Below are 6,000 nucleotides of genomic sequence, written 5' to 3'. Positions count from 1 at the left end.
TTACATTATATTATCTGGGAAATAATTACCCATCATTGCCATTATATCACAAAAAGAGAAATAAGCTAGAAATTCTCACGAAAAATAGACATACCTAACATTTAATTTTGTACATATAAATATCAGAACCGTTAGATGAACTCTAAGGCCGAAGAAGTTACCTATCATCCTCTCTAAATTATCAACCAATGCCATTATGGAAATAAAAGTCGTCCAAATCATAAAAAATCACCCAAAACATTCCTATGAAAGTCAAATTTGATTAAGACCTCTATTAAAATAGAAGCAGAGCCGAATTGTTTGAACTTTCCTGTTTTATTTGGTTGGGAAATGGCCCTTTCCTGATCTCTTTTTGAAATAATTCTATCTCTGTTTGCTAAGTATGTCAATTTCTCCTTAGTAACAAGGCCAAAACCAGGGTTTTACAAGTTTTGACTCATTTTTGACCCGTTTGGATCATCCCGATTGTGCCGCCTTGGAGTCTTATCTTTGTCTGGCTCCGATCTCTGGAAGCGATTAAACTTCTTCTACGGGTTATTCTTCTACTGTTTTGTGGGACCCTTCTTTCCTCTTATACGGATTGGGAAAGTATTTCTGTTATACGTATATTCTTAAACACATGACACCTTAGGCACACACTTTATTCGGACAGTGGGGCATGATGCTCTAAAGGATCTTATTGGAAAAAAACATAGCGGTAACGGTTGTTTTAGAAAGCACCTCTTCCTTTCCTGAAACTCAAACAACAAACTAGGCTACTAAAAGGCTAATCCAGATGAATATGATAGCGAGAAAATGACTCCTCAAGCCGAAGTAAGGGCGGTACCATTGTCTTTTCTGACCGTTTGGAGCTGCTCACAAGGCCTAAACCTTCCTGTAATCCCTGGATCTTCGTTAGAGCCTTTTCCTTCCCCATAGGCCATAGCTCAATTTACCTTCGCCAGAGCTCTAAAATAAGGAGAATCAGCTCAAGCTAAAAGGGCTCGCACTCAATTGATCCTGGTCAACACTTCATGTATCTGGTTTCGGCTTTATTTTGACTCCTTGTAGGGGCTCATGACAGTCCTATAGGGGATCCAAAGGCTTTCGAGCTGTAGAGGCATCGGGGCGGGAGAGTTGGTTATTCAATTGATCCTATGATGTTGGCCCTTCTGCATCATCCAGCAAGGCTGGGAAGTCTGAGCTATTAAGGTGTGGTCGACGGATAATAGGCATTCAATATGTTAAGGGAGAGAGGGGAGAGTCATTCCAGAGTTAGGTGGGAATCGTTAATAGAAATTTGGATTTTCCCTGAGGTACGATAGCGTCTAAACTAAAGAAAGCGAATATGGAAAGTGAATGTGGTAAAGGACACCAAGAGTAGGTTCCCTGAATGATTTTTAGGCGTATTTTCTTTGAAAAAATAAATCTATAAAGAAAATAGGATGGATCTTCCACCTATGCTATGAGTGAATCTTATCATCACTGGCGAGTGGTATCGTATCACCGTCTTCATCCCGAAAACATCGGCAGAGGGATCTTCCACCTATGCTATGAGTGAATCTTATCATCACTGGCGAGTGGTATCGTATCACCGTCTTCATCCCGAAAACATCGGCAGAGCTAAGATAATGTAGGCTTTGACACTACTTATATTCACTACAAGTATTACACTCGCTTCGCTACACTCTTCTCTTATGCTTCGCGCTTCGCATAGGCTCAATAAGCCGCTCATCCCTAGCAAATCCTACCCACATAGGAATGCGGAACCATCGGGGAAAGGCAAAACATATTCAATCCCAGGAGAGAAGTCACTAGTTTGATAGGACCAGGGAGAGGACCCTGATCACCTTGCCAACGAATTCAATGCCTTAGGAAAATCATCCTACAATGGACCGTAGGGACTGCGAACGAAGAAGACATGAAAATAAGGTTAGGGAGGATAAAAATAAAACCTCCTCCCATTCAAAGTCGTCTTCAAGTACCTTTTTGATTCTTTACTGAGTATGGATGGATCAACTATAGGTTCGAGTTTAGCCAAGATACGTACATGGCTAAGTGTATGAAAATCCAGGAGAGAATCATAAAATATAAAAGCTAGGAAGGAGAAGACCGGGTGATTGAATATGACTTGCTAACAGATCCTACTCTTCCTTAAGCGCTAGTTCTATACACGATGGCTCAGTTTCGAGAGCAGCTAAAGTAGTTACCTAATAAGATAGATGAATATTCCACGATCTATGATTATAAAAATCTTCTTATAGAAGTCTAGTTCTTTCTTCTTTTAGAAAAGGAAGTCTTGCTCTCCTTTCTTGCCACTACTTGCGTTGCGAGCCAATCTTCAAACTGTTACGGAGAAGTCGTTTACTGATTAGCTGCTTGAATGTGGAAATATTTCGGCATATATGCTCTTAGGTTAGTACGAGAACTCGACTCTACTCGTTCTATAGTCGAGGATGTACTTATACTACTGTTAATAGGGATCAATTAATGGGGTGCATTTTCTTAGGGCAATTCTAGGCAAGACCTTGAATCACAGGGTTTGTTCCTGGCAACCCAACATTCTTTATCTTGGCGTAGATTGGTGTCATGGGATGGATGCCATGAAAAAGCATTTTTCTTTGACCGGAATCAACAGGTGTGAACCCATCTATGATGAGTCAAACATAGGGGGAAGGGCCTACTGGCAATATCCGGCATACTAGTAATCAATTATTTGGCCTTTTGCGATCGAACAATCTATGAACAGTTGTAGCCTACATAACCTACCTACCCAGACCAAGGGAAGAAGGTATCAGATCACTGTAGTTCTAGACCCCTTTTTCAAATAAAGGAAGTGACAATGTTTGCTCGAAGAGGTTCAATCAATAGTAAGAAGATACCACCCAGCCACAGAATCCGAAATAACAATCAGGAATAGGACTAGGAGAATGAGGTCTTGTAGCGACCAGACCTCAAACAGTCTGATCTCTGTGTATAAGTGTCATCCCTGTATCGGTAATGCTAACACACACAGTACTTGAAGGATTTATAACAGAGTGACAATCACACACTTATTACATCGAATGTCTCAAAAGAGAACTTATTACAATAAATATGGCTTAAGGTCATCTAATACGATAACAGCGGAAGGCTTGGAAGATAAAGTGAGTCCATCAACTCCAACGGCATCATTGAGTGAAAGACCATGACCTAAGGCTCCTTACTCATCGTCTGAAAAGTCTGCAACATGATACGTTGCAGCCCGAAAAACGGGTCAGCACATAGAATATGCTGGCAATGTAACACAAGAGAGTACTGAACAGAATAATGCTATCACTACATGCATATATGGTTTGGTGGAGGCTGTAAGGTTAAAGGTTTTGTGAACAACCAATTTTTCCCTACTTCAAAGGAATAAATTTCATTTAACTATCATGGTGATTGTTAAGCATTGAGAAGGTTCACCCAACTCAACCCCAATTAAAAATAATCATCATTAAACCCAATCAAATTATATTAAGAGTGATGAGATCCACATGATAATCCAAGAACTAGATACTCAAGATGTCCATAACTGGGGACACAGCTAACCATAATTAGTTTGTACACTCTGCAGAGGTTTGTGCACTTTTCCCCACAAGACATGATATCCTCCGTTGGAGTTCTCGCACTACATGGTGTTTGCGAAACGGATGACCGAGACACAGTCTTTCCGACGAGGTCCCCTTAACCGATAGATAGGCCAGTACACCTACAATCCCCTACATCTGCTAGCCCATCATGAAAAGGTTTCCCACAACTTACTCAACTATGCTAGAGCCCATAATGGCATGTGGCTGCACACGGAAGTTTCCAGTATGAATAATCTTATGATCCCTTTGAGCCTGGGTGGCGGTCCATAGGAGAATCACACGGTACCCCGGGATTTCCAAAATACAGGAAATCACTAGGTTCCACAGGTGCCTCAATCCACCGAGATGTGTATTAAAGTTGCCACCTCAAGTAACCATTAATTAGAAATATCACATCTGTCATGAATACACTCAAACCCAATCCACGTCTACGAGCATAGCATGGCAATATAAGCAACATAGAAGTAACTCCCAGGGTTTGATAATAAACAGGTAAATAGGTACTACCTCATCTACTTCCCAAACCCCACAACTTAATTCAGATCCTAACCGTGCAATGTTTTGAGGGTTGATCTAATGCAATGAAAACTGGGTAGTAAGAGGTATGATCAAAGTGTTACTTGCCTTGCTGATGATCCGCGAAACCTAGAGACTCGATGTAGCACGCTTCGCACTCCGGGTAGTCTATCGCAATCAAACAAGCATACAATAAGCCATCAGGCAAAAGCACGGGTAAAACTCAAATAAGAGATCTAACCAGAAAATTCAACTTAAGAACTCCGATTTGCAAAAAGAATCAAATCAAACGAAGAAACAACACTCAAACGACGAGAGAAACAAGCTTTGTTTACTAATCTGTACTAAGGTCAACTTTTACAGTAGCAAAAACTACTTTAAGTTGGTTAAAAGGAAATAGGTTTCGAGACGAAACTCTAGGCGCTTGAATTGCCTGATTCCGATAAATGAGTGAAAAGTTATACTAGAACAAAAATCGGATCAGAAATCTCGATCGAAAATAATCGCGGAAAATCCGAGAAAAAGAAAAACTGTGGTGAACACCGTTCGTAAAAACGAACATATGTACGAACGTCCGCTAAATAACTAAACCAAAAAATTAAAACCGATCTAAATAAAATAAAAAACGCGGATCTAAAAAATGGTACGGTTTTTTGAAGAAAACCGACGGCGGCGGCGCTACCTCCGGCAAGTACGGCAAGGAGCGGTGGGTCGACGGCGGCGGCTCCGGCGAGGCGGTGTTGCAGTGTCGGGTGGCGGCGTGGCGGCAGCGGCTTAGGGTTAGGGTTTGGGACGGGGCTGGTAGGCTGCGGGGGGGGGGGGGGGGGGTGCGGCTTTTAATGGGCCGGCCCGAAGAGTCCTGGCCGAAAACGGCCCTAAGTCGGTTTGACTTTTTTTTAAATAATCTCGACATGCAGAAAAAGAAATAAAAGAAATACTAAAAGGACTCCAAAAATTCCAGAATAATTTTTCCCCATCCTATAAAAATAAGCCGTACAAGGTGAACATTTATTTGTGCCTGAAATGCAACTTTGAAAAACACATATTTTTCCTAATTCAAATAAAATAGCGATAAAACTCCGAATAAAAAATCTTATTTGATTTTAATATTAAATCTCTGATATTTGTTTATTTTGAGGAAGTCATTTTATCCTCTCTCTTTTATTTTGTTTATAAAAGAAATATTTTAGAGAAAAATAATTAAAATCAAACGATCCTCTTTTCAAAATTCGAGAAGAACTCAAATATGAAAATGACGAAATCCCAAACTCTCTTCGTAGGTCCTTGAGTTGCGTAGAATTTCTAGGATCAACCAAAATGCAATAAAACATGATATGAAATCATGATCTAATGTATAACACTCCAAATTGAAAATTTGGGATGGTACAAACCTACCCCCTTAAGATGAATCTCGCCCTCGAGATTCAGGTTGGCTAGAAAATGGGTGAGAGTGATCCTTCCATAAGTCTTCCTCTTGTTCCCAAGTGGCTTCATCCTCGGTATGGTGACTCCACTGAACCTTGCAAAACTTGATAACCTTGTTGCGCGTAACTCGGCTGGCAAACTCGAGTATCTTGACTGGTTTCTCCTCATATGTCAAATCACTATCCAACCGTATCGCTTCTAGCGGCACTGTATCTCTCAGAGGAATTTCAGCCATCTCCGTGTGGCACTTCTTCAACTAAGAAATGTGGAACACATCGTGAACTCCGGATAATCCTTCGGGTAATTCCAACTTGTAAGGAACTTCTCCCATACGTTCCAAAACTCTGTATGGTCCCACAAAATGTGGTGCTAACTTTCCCTTAACTCCAAAACGCTTCACTTCTCGGAGTGGTGATACTCGAAGATACACTCTGTCTCCGACTTCGTAGATTGTCTCCTTGCATTT

Source organism: Triticum aestivum, chromosome 1A (genome assembly GCF_018294505.1).
Source record: "Triticum aestivum cultivar Chinese Spring chromosome 1A, IWGSC CS RefSeq v2.1, whole genome shotgun sequence".
Taxonomy (NCBI): domain Eukaryota; kingdom Viridiplantae; phylum Streptophyta; class Magnoliopsida; order Poales; family Poaceae; genus Triticum; species Triticum aestivum.
This window is presented reverse-complemented; position numbering follows the sequence as displayed.